Raw genomic sequence first — 11,910 nt, 5'->3', positions numbered from 1 at the left:
GTGGAGTAAGAGCTACCATTTATTGAGCACAACCTCATTTAATCCCAAGATCATTCCTCTTGAGTATATATGATGTTGTGATTTATAATAAGAAATATAAATCCTTGTTCCTCTTTCTGGCACAGAACTCTTGAAACCTTTGGTATTTCCCAAGTGGTGAAAGCAATAAAGGTGTCTTGTGTTATGTTAATGGGGTGACTTTTGGAAAGCATCTAAGGATGGGGGCTGTTTGCCTGTGAAGCCGATCATGTGGTTAGAGGGTTGAAATTTTCAGTCTCACCCCTGACTTCTGGGGAGGGGAAGGGTGGGAGATTGAGTTCAATCACCAATAGCCAATGATTTAATCAATCATGCTTCTGTATTGAAGCCTCTATAAAAACCCAAAAAGATGGAATTCAGAGAGCTTCCAGGTTGGTGAACATGTGGAGATTTGGGGACTGGTGTGCTCCTCGAGGACTTGGAAGCTCCGTGTCCTTCCCCCATGCCTCACCTGATACATTTCTTCCATCTGGCTGTTCTTAAGTTATATCCTTTTATAATAAACCTGCAATCGAGTGAGTAAACTGGCTTCCTGAATTCTCTGGGCCTCTAGCAAATGAATCAAACTCAAGGAGGTCATGGGAACCTCTGATTTATAGCCAGTCAGAAGCACAGGTGACAACCTGGACTTGAGACTGGCATCTGAAGGGGCAGTCTTGGGGGACCAGACCCTTAACCTGTGGGATCTGATTCTATTTCCAGGTAGATAGCATCAGAATTGAGTTGAATTGCAGGACACCGTGCTGGTTTCACAGAAATGTTTGGTGGGAGGGAAAAAAACCCCAAATCTATGCATTGTAATTGATGTCCAGATTCTGAATATTATTTCTACTTCGCTGATGAAGAAGGAGACTCCAAGGACAAGTATATGGAGGATGCATCAAGTAATTTTGTTATTCATGTTCAATATGCCCCCTCTAGTGATCATCATATTAAGTGCTCTCTCAGATACAAAGTCAATGAGTGTAGTGTCTCTCGGAGGCTCAAACACTGAGTATTCAGCTTGGATGACAGTGATCTTGACTGGAAGATAAGTTTCCATTCACTCTTCAGCTGCATTCAGCACTAGAAAGTATTTTTTCCTTATTCAGTGCTGCACGGAGATTAGGTAGGTATAGAATACACTCTATAATTCACCATTGATTTCATTCTCTGAGGATGAGGAAAATCAAGTATTGGAAGCAGCTGAATTCTGTTAACCAAGCTAGCTGCACAACACTTCAGGCTTTTTTTTTTTTTTTTAGGCTTTTTATTTTATTTATTTGAGAGAGAGAGTGAGAGAGAGAGCACAAGAGGAGGTAGGGTCAGAGGGAGGAGCAGACTCCCTGCTGAGCAGGGAGCCCGATGCGGGACTCGATCCTGGGACTCTGGGATCATGACCTGAGCCGAAGGCAGTCGCTTAACCAACTGAGCCACCCAGGCGCCCCAACACTTCAGGCTTCTTGAGAGAACTTGGTTTTTCATGATAAAAAAAGTGATTAGTCACTTAAGTGAAAAATTAGGCCAGTCTATAATATAAATTACATTGCTGACTTTTTCAAGTTGAATATTCTAATGGGCTGAATTCTGTCCCCTCAAAATTTGTATGTTGAAGTTCTAACCCCTAGTCCCTCCAAATGCAACTCTATTTGAAGATAGGGCCTTTAAAGAGGAAATTAAAGTAAAATGATGTCATATGGATAGGACCTAATCCAATAGAACTCGTGTCTTTATGAGAGGAAGAGATTAGGACACAGACCGCCCCCTCTCAGAGGAAAGACCACAAGAGGACACAGCAAGAAGGCAGTCATCCGCAAGCCAAGGACATGGGCCTCAGGGGAAACCGACTCTGCTGACACCTTGATCTTGGACTTCTCGCCTCCAGAACTGTGCAAAAATAATTTTCTGTTGTTTAATTGATCCATTCTGTGATATTTTGTTACAGCAGCCCTGGCAAACCAATACATGATATTTGCCGAAATGATTCCAGTCATTTCAAAAACTCCAGTGGGCACTTTCTCCCTTGACCGCCAGCTTAATTCAGCAGGGGCAAAAAACAGTTCAATGGATAGAATTTGTTTTCTATAACAAGGCACCGATGTGGTGGTGAATAATAATAGTAGCGATGTGGTAGTGATAATAATAATTGAGAACCAAACGTGACAAGCACAGCTGAATTAGTTATTATTGCTATAAAACAAAGTATCCCAGAACTTAGTAGCTTAAAATAACTATAAATATTTCTTATTTCACAATTGCCGTGGCTTAGCTAGGTGTTTCTGTCCTAGAGTCTCTTATGAGGGTGCACTCAAAATATTGGCTTATTCATCTGAAGACTTGATAGGGCTGGAAATTCTTCTTCCAGGATGGCTCTGTCCCTTGGCTGTTGGCAGGAGGCTTCAGTTCCTCGCCATGTGGACCTCTCCAAAGAGCCGCTCATGTCCTCATGACATGACAGCTGGCTGGCTTCCACAGGAGCAGGTGATTCAAGAAAGCAAGGCACAATGTCTTTTATTACCTAGTCTTGGAAATCACACACCATCATTCTACAATATCCTGCTGGTGCCCTGCTCATAATGAGAAGTCACTCTACAAGGGTTGAATATCAGGGGACAGGAATCCTTGGGGGCCGTCTTGAAAGCTGGCTCTCACAATAGCATAAAAGCTTCTGCTGAGGTGATGAATGTTTATCTAAACTTATTGTGATAATCATTTCTCAAAATGGACATGTGTCAAAATCATTACATTGTGCACCTGAAATTTATACAATGTTATATGTAAGTTATATCTCAATGAAACTGGAAAAAAATTAAAATTACAAAAAAAGAAAATTACAAAAAACCCCAACCCTTTTGCATTCATTATTCCTTTTCGTAGCCACAACAATCTGGAGGGCAGTTACTTTTTACCTCTGTGCCCCAAAACTTGGCATCATGTCTGGCAGATCATAGGCACTTGAGAATGTGTTAAAAGAAAGATGTACCAGAGGAATTAAGAGTTTAGGATCTAGTCTCACTGCCTAGCTTTAAAGCTTGGATGCTATTTATTGTGTGATCTTGATCATTTCCATTTTAAAAAGTCTCTATCTGGCTATGATAATAATACTCACTTTCTTGGGATTTGGATTAAATGAAATAAAACACATAGAGCTCCAATAACAGTGCCCGGCTCATAGTCAGTGCTAAATAAACATTAATTGCTATTATTGATACTATTATCTCCAACAATGTCTCCTGCTCCTGATGAGGTTTTTAGTAACTCAGTCATTCTTGAGGGTGTATGTGGACCTTAGGGCACTATAAGCCACTTTTGGAAAAGCCTTGGAATAGAAACTGTTCTTTTTTTTTTTTTTTAAGATTTTATTTATTTATTTAACAGAGAGAGAAAGAGCAAGAGCAGGAACACAAGCAGGGGGGAGTGGGAGAGGGAGAAGCAGGCTTCCCGCCGAGCAGGGAGCCCGATGTGGGACTCGATCCCAGGACCCTGGGATCATGACCTGAGCCGAAGGCAGACGCTTAATGACTGAGCCACCCCGGTGCCCTAGAAACCGTTCTAATAGAAATATACAACCAGCAAATACAGGTATGTCCAAACAGCATCCTCTGATATTTATACATAAGTTGCTTTGACTTTTGAGTTTGGGACACCCAAGCCTTTGTGTTAATGAAGGATCTCGTGCCTCCTTTTGTAATATTTCCCCACAAACTCCTCAGAAGATAAGGTGCATTCCTGTTTGCCTCTGAATATTTGAAATCAAATGACAATAATCATCAAGCTCCCTGATGGATTTATCCCCATCCAACTTGAAATCATTCAGTTAAATTATGTTAATAAGACACCATTTCGATGCAGGGTATGCAAACTTATTTACATAAAACATCAGGGAAGAAGGGAAGTATGTGTCCAGATGCAGATAATATGCTTTGAAGGACACATGAGAAATTCCTAACAGTAGTTTATTTTGGAAATGGTGGCAGGTAACTGTGGTCTTGGGCAGGAGGGAGACTTTACAATTGATGAATGATCTTTTGTGTTGTTTGATTTTATTTTTAACCATATATAAGTATGACTTTTAAGTAACCATATATAAGTATGAAAAGTGGTTCTTAAGGCACACTGCATTATCCCTGAAGACATTGTTGTAAACCTGCTTTTATGCCACCAGGATCCCGCCAACATGTTTTATTTTGTTTTGTATTTAAATTAATAAAAATGTGTACAAGATAAAGTATTTATTCAAAGGCTGACTGAAATCTATTGCCAATCACCAAAGAAAGAGTCACATCCAATTTCAGGATTTCAGTGTTTGATTTAACTTGGAGTTTTTCTCCTTGGCATGATTCATCTGTAAGTTGGAGTTTTTTAATTAACCCACCTGGTAAAGACAGCATTTCCCTAGGGGCGCCTGGGAGGCTCAGTTGTTAAGCGTCTGCCTTCGGCTCGGGTCATGGTCCCGGAATCCTGGGATCGAGCCCCGCATCGGGCTCCCTGCTCGGCGGGAAGCCTGCTTCTCCCTCTCCCACTCCCCCTGCTTGTGTTCCCTCTCTCGCTGTGTCTCTCTCTGTCAAATAAATAAATAAAATCTAAAAAAAGAAAGACAGCATTTCCCTAAAGCCTGCTTCTCTGCCAACCTTGCAGTGCTAAGACTTAACTAATTCAACCTGCTCATCACAGCACTTTGCTGGGACCAGTTCTCAGGTTCTCTTCCTTGGGGGTACCCATTAGAGTTGGGAACTCCCTCTATCTCCCCCTTTCTTGCAACTGAAGGAGCTGGGGCTAACAGGGGCCGCAGTAATTTATCATCTAGGAATGCCCTGGAAATTAATATCTCCCTACTGTTTTGTAAGCATGTGATATAAGTCATCATTTACTAAATTTTTTAGTGTGTCTCTTTCCTGTGCATTTTGATGCCTCTGTGCCCTACCCATGCATTTAAGCTGGGAAACCATCCCTCTGTGATTTCTTACTCCAAGAACAAGACAAAACAGAACTGAGAACAAAAGCATGAGGAAGCCAAAGGCACTGCCGTTGATTACGAAAGCCAAGTCTCTCCAGGGAGAGGGTAGGAGGAAAAAAGTTTGTGAGAACATTGGAGAGCCGTGACCTCCTCTGGAGATGGAGAAAGGCAAAAAAGTCTGACCACTCTGTTTAGTGTCCTAATGAACAGCGGTGCCTCCCTGGGCCGTGTCCTAGAGACCACTTTCCACATAGCTTTTGTCTGCATGTAAGGAAGCCCCTCAGTCCTGTGGACCTCACCTTCTGGGTACAAAGTTCATAGACTGTCTGAGACGCCCAGCCCTCCCTGGTGGTGGATAATCAAAATGACCATATATCACCCTCACTATCATGACCTTGGGTCCCAGAGACAATGTTAAGGTAAAAGAGCTGCCTCCTTTGATCATGAGCTGGGTTCCTTTAGCTATGGGACTACTTATGGAAGGAAAGGTGGGAGTAGGCAATTTCCTGAGCCCAGCATGCTGCCCAGAAGTGTCCTGATGTTGACTGGTGACAGGCAGCCCCTATGGTGACAGGCTTTGATGAAATCAAAACCAGACATTCCTTTCCCTGACTCCAGGGAATCGTTGTGCCCAAGGCTCATTTTTTGGAGGCTCCTGGAGGTAGAGAGAACTAAAGAATAGCATATTCCCTCTTTCCGGCCCTCTCCCTACTCACATTCCTTTATTGCCTACAGGCCCAAATTCCTTCTGATAAGTCGGTCTTCTGTCAACCCAGTCTGCAGAAGGCGTCCCGTCTTTCTCCATGGAAACCACTTCGGATAAATAGTCACTTCCCTCAGTGGACTCTCCTAGTGTACACAGAGCAGATTGAACTTAAGCTTTCTTGCTTATTCATAACTTAACATTTTAAGTTCCTTCTGTATGTCAGGTGATTAGATTTCAGACCATTCTGCTATATGGCTTCTGGTTTGTTTTTCTTCCTTTTCTTAGCTACAGTAGATGGCTAGAACACAGGTATTTCCCCTCACATTTTTGAGTAGGATCAACAGAACCAACCAGGGCATCAGTACTTTTAAAAGTTCCCTAGTCCTTCCTGTTCAATATTTGGTCTGCAGCCAAGAGGCATGGGCATCATCTCGGAGCTTGTTAGAAATTCACACTCTCAGGCTCCACCCAGAACTACTTAACATGAATCCACACTTTCACAAGACCTGTAGGTGATTCCTTAGATTCATTGACACTTAAGAAGCACAGCCCAGGTTATTCAAAAGTGCTTCTCAAATTGAGAGGTTTGGATCCAGATCCCTGGGCTTTGCTTACATATCCCAGCCTTCCTGAACATTGCTGGACATCCAGAAGCCCCTGAAAAGGAGATGAAGGTCCTTCCTGGAGACTCTGAGGGGGAGAGGAGAAGCTCCCAGCTCAAGCTCCAACTTCAAATTATCTATTAGGTCACCCAACAATATGTTTGTCCTGAAATAGGTGCTCAGTGTGTCAGATCAATGAGGGAAAAAGGAATTCTTGACCCTCAACACACCCTTGGGCTTCCCTTGAAGAAGTGGGTGTATGAGTATTTTAATCATGCTGGAGAGATCAAAGCTGCCCAAAGTATTCTCTCTTAAGAATCAAAAGAGGCAAAAATTGAACATGCAGACTCCCAGACCCCTCCCCTGGCCCTGGTGTGAGATGCAGCCTTAGAATCTGTCTGTTTGACTGTGTCCCAGGTGATTCTGAGGTTTGAGAAATCTTTTAGAGGCATGGAACTAAACCTGTAAGTAGTCATTTCTTTTTCTTTTCCCCTAAACTATTTTTGCAAATCTATATTCATCACCAAACATTTTAAAGTAGACATCTAAATTTTTTTCATCATAAGTTTAACCCTGTAAAGGATGTAATTTCTGGCCTAAAATAAAAATGGACACTTTAAGTAAATCAAACTGTTAATATCACTCTTTTACATGTATCCAAAAGAATGTAAATAACATAGGGTTCTGATATTCACCATCATCCATTTAAAAAATATGAGAATGAGCTCTTAGTAATGGACAGAACATTTACACTGGTTTTTTTTCTCATTTAATCTTCCTTTCTAGTCCACTTCCCCCATAGGATTTTATAGAACATGGTCTATTTTATGCTTGAAAATCTTTTATTGTTTACCGTCTCTGTATGCTCTTCTATTTTTCATATTTATAAATTGATATTGAAATTTAAAAAATAATTTCCTGGAAGCATAAGGCCCAAATGTTTTTTTTATTGATTTATCATATAATTATTAATAATACAGAATTGATAAAACCAGGTAAATATATTATAAGTTTTTACAGGTAATTTTTAGACATAATAAAATCTTATTGGAAAAAAATAGCTTTTATTTCTGTTAAAAGAAAAGAAAATCTCAACATGATTTAGTTACAAGCACTTACATTTTATTACAGTCTTGCTGCAAACAGAAAGGTTTCAAGTAAGCCAAATCAAAGATTCACTCTCGTTAGGAACATTTTGTAGGAAAATAGAATAGTTAGTCATCACCATCGTTAACACCAAATCTAAAAGGAAAAGATTAAATGTCAATAACTTCACTGGCAGTCATCTCAGGGAAAGGATGACTAATTTTCAAAAATACATTTTGGTCCTATTAAAGTTTATCAGATAACTGTCTTAGCACTTGGTCAGGAATGCTGACTCCTTGCTATAAAGAGGTTGCCAAGGACATCATGCAGAGAAGGAGGGGGGCAGTTTCTTTCACTCTGGACCAGGGTTTCTCAACCCAGGCACTATTGACATTTTGAGCTGGATAATTCATTGTGGTGGTGGGTCGTGGTAGGGAGGGCATTCTGAGTATTGTAGGATGTTTTAACAATATCCTTGATCTTTACCCACTAGATGCTAATAGTGATAATCAAAATACCATGACAGTCAAAAAACATCCCCAGCGGTGCCTGGGTGGCTCAGTTGGTCAAGCATCCGACTCTCGATTTCAGCTCAGGTCATGATCTCAGGATCATGAGAGAGAGCCTTGAGTCTGCTTGAGATTCTCTCTCCTTTCCCTCTGCCCCTCCCCCACTTGCATGCTCTCTTTCTCTAAATAAATAAATAAATAAAATCTTAAAAACAAAACAAAACATCTCCAGACATGATCAAATGCCCCTTAAGGAGCAAAATTGCCCCTTGCTGAGAATCACCACTCTAGTTTTTCTGGACGGAAATGTTGAAAAATATATAAGAAATAGTCCATGAGGATAGAAGGGGTTTTCTTATAGCAGCTTCACTTACTCCTTTGAATGTCTTCTGGGTTGTATGCCCCAAATCAAAAGGATTATCGTGCAATCATTAGAGGTGGCATTCCTGTTCTTACCTCTGTTTCAAATTGTCACATTGATTGTTGCCCACGGAGGATTTGACACCCTGGGCTATGCACGCTAAAATGAATCTGAAAACGTGCAGGGAAAACCTTTCTCCTGTTAGGTGGAAGTGGGAAAAGGAACTCCCAAAGCCACTGGGTGTTTTCTCAGGTGGAGGGCACATGGCTGTTGAGGGTTTGTAAAGGGACTCCCTTAAATTTTAATCTAATTGGCCAGCATCTGGTTTGGGCAAGTGTGTTTCTAAGAGTTCCCTGGGCAATTCTAATGTGTGATAGGATGAAAACCACAGGCTTAATCCTCATAGATTAAATGGCTTTACAAAAGTGATAACCTAAAATATCACTTTTAGGGGTGGGCGATGGGAGGTGGGATTTGGGCTGATTCCGAGACTGAGCTACTACTAAAATCACCAGAAGGATTTCTATGGAGAGTTTTGGACCCTATTATTCCACATCATCCCACCTTACATGGTACCACTGACTACATTATGAACTAGTGAATTATAAAATTAACATGTCTTGGGGCACGAAGCTGGTTCAGTCTGGGGAACAAGTAACTCTTGATCTTGAGCTTGTAGGTTTGAGCCGCACCTTGGCTGTAGAGATTACTTAAAAATAAAATATTTTTTAAAAAATTAAATTAAATTAACATACCTTTTTTTCTTTAAAGATTATTTATTTATTTATTTATTTATTTATTTGTAAAAGAGAAAGTGAGAGACAGCACGAGAGGAGTGGGAGGGAGAAACAAGCTTCCCACCAAGCAGGGAGCCAGATGCAGGGCTTGATCCCTAGACCCAGGGATCATGACATGAGCCAAAGGCAGATGCTTAAGAACTGAGCCACCCAGGTGCCCAAATTAACATATCTTTAGGTTTGAAGTGCCTAACTGATAATTCACAGGCCAAATAACCACACAGATGTACTTTATTTGGCTTCATCATATTTTACAACTTTAAACATTACTTTCAAACATTTTAGAAATTTAAAATTTCAATGCTGTGCTTGGAAAACAGAAATGGCAACCACCAGCATTGCCACCAGGCAGAAATCATATAAAACTGAGCACCATCTAATCCTTTAGAATGGCTGAATCTATTTCTAAATCCATCCATGTACATTTATTCAATAAATATTCTTGAATGTCTGCTGTGGTCCAGGTCTTTGATATAGGTCAGTGAATGAAACAGACAAAAGTCATTCTCTTCATGGGACTCAGATTCCAGCAAGGGAGGCAGGCAATAAGCATAACAAATTAGTAATCACATAGTCTATTAGAAGGGGATGAGAGCCATGGAAAGATGCACAGGACATAGAGCAGGGCAACAGGGCAGGGGATTCTAGGTGGGGGAGAGTGGGCATTTTAAATAGGGTAGTCAAGGTGGGCTCCATTGAGAAGCAGCTCTGCCACAAAGACTTGGATATGGGACAAGAATCAAGAGGGTGTCTGTATGAAAAATATTCCAGAAATAAGGAACAAGTGCAAAGGTCCTAATGCAAAAAGGTCAGTGTGGCTGGAAGAGAGTGGGACAGGGCAAAGTACTAGGAACCTATGGGGGGTCCAGGAGGAATTTCTCACCATTGAGACTTTCCTACTGTGGAAACCTGTCACTTCATTTAACCCTGCTTTCCTACTGGAAATGCCCAGGGCTACTTGAAAAGCCCGAAAGGCAGTTCTTCCACAGCTCCCAGGCAAGATTAAGGACCCTCTGTTCCAATGCCACTTTGAGTTTCATTTGTCACATTTACACATAATGAAGTTTTATTTATCTATTTATCCAGCTTTATTGACATATAATATTGTGTAAATTTAAGGTATACAATATGTTGGTTTGGTAAGAAAGTATTTTTAAAGTCATATCAGGTTATGGCACTTTAGAACATTTTAATTAGCAAACTGGATTTCTGTTCTAATTCTGTGACTTGGATGCACTGGAAGGAATGGGAATACAAATATTTTTTGGCTATCAGGGAAGCTTGAAGCCTTCCCTTCCCCGAAGAAATCGGTAGTCAAAGAGGGCTATAAGGCCATCGGGAGGGATAGCCTGAGATTCAATTTAGAAGATGTTAAGGGAAGGGAGAGTGAAGAGGGTGAGAGGTGACCAGAGCAAACCAGCATATGACCTTTGATCCTTGGAAATGGATTCAGAAAGGAGTGGGCTGATGTCTAGAAAAAGCTCTTGGGATTAAAGTGGGGACTCCTGGGCATCCCCTGGGAGCTGATTCTTCTAGTTCAGACCACCTGAGCAATTGTGGAGTGAGACCAGCTCCCCTTGCTGTCTGTGGGGACAGGGAGAGAGAGGACAGATTTTTGTTCTCCTTAGCTGGAGTGATCTGTGAGAACTTCTAGCGCCTGGAAGAAGACATGTGCCCTTTTAGGTTCCTTTAGCTTGAGCTCTGTTGGAATAGCTGTGTGGACTCCCTTCCCTTGCCCCTGCTGACGCCTGATAGCTCAAGACCCAGCTAAACTGGAGATAAGGTGGTGGGGCTTGGGAGGACAGAGAGAGGAGGGGGCACTCCCACCACCTACCTCCAACCTGGCAGGCAGCCCCTGGACCTGGCCTTGAAGCCCCACCCACATTCTTTCCTTGGTGGGGGCAATTTGTTTTTTTTTTTAATTTAATTTTATTATGTTATGTTAATCACCACACATTACATCATTAGTTTTTGATGTGTGTTCCATGAGTCATTGTTTGCGTATAACACCCAGTGCTCCATTCAGTACGTGCCCTCTTTAATACCCATCACCAGGCTAACCCATCCCCCCACCCCCTCCCCTCTAGAATCCTCAGTTTGTTTCTCAGAGTCCATAGTCTTTCATGGTTCATCTCCCCCTCCGATTTCCCCCCCTTCATTTTTCCCTTCCTGCTATCTTCTTCTTCTTCTTCTTTTTAAAAATTTTATTATGTTATGTTAGTCACCATACAATACATCATTAGTTTTTGATGTGGTGATCCACGATCCATTGTTTTCGTATAACACCCAGTGCTCCATGCAGTACGTGCCCTCCTTAATACCCATCACCGGGCTAGCCAATCCCCCCTCCCCCCTCCCCTCTAAAACCCTGTTTGTTTCTCAGAGTCCATAGTCTCTCATGGTTCATCTCTCCCTCCGATTTCCCTCCCTTCATTTTTCCCTTCCTTCTCCTAATGTCCTCCATGCTATTCCTTATGTTCCACAAGTAAGTGAAACCATATGATAATTGACTTTCTCTGCTTAACTTATTTCACTTAGCATAATCTCCTCGAGTCCCATCCATGTTGATGTAAAAGTTGGGTATTCATCCTTTCTGATGGCTGAGTAGAAAGAGAAATTAGAGAAACGATTCCATTTACAACAGCACCAAAAACCATAAGATACCTCGGAATAAACCTAACCAAAGAGGTAGAGGATCTATACTCTAGGAACTACAGAACACTCATGAAAGAAATTGAAGAAGACACAAAAAGATGGAAAAATATTCCATGCTCATGGATCAGAAGAATAAACATTGTTAAAATGTCTATGCTACCCAGAGCAATCTATACCTTCAACGCCATCCCGATCAAAATTCCAATGACATTTTTCAAA

Source organism: Phoca vitulina, unplaced genomic scaffold (assembly GCF_004348235.1).
Source record: "Phoca vitulina isolate PV1807 unplaced genomic scaffold, GSC_HSeal_1.0 scaffold146, whole genome shotgun sequence".
Taxonomy (NCBI): domain Eukaryota; kingdom Metazoa; phylum Chordata; class Mammalia; order Carnivora; family Phocidae; genus Phoca; species Phoca vitulina.
Note: the sequence above shows the minus strand (reverse complement) of the source record.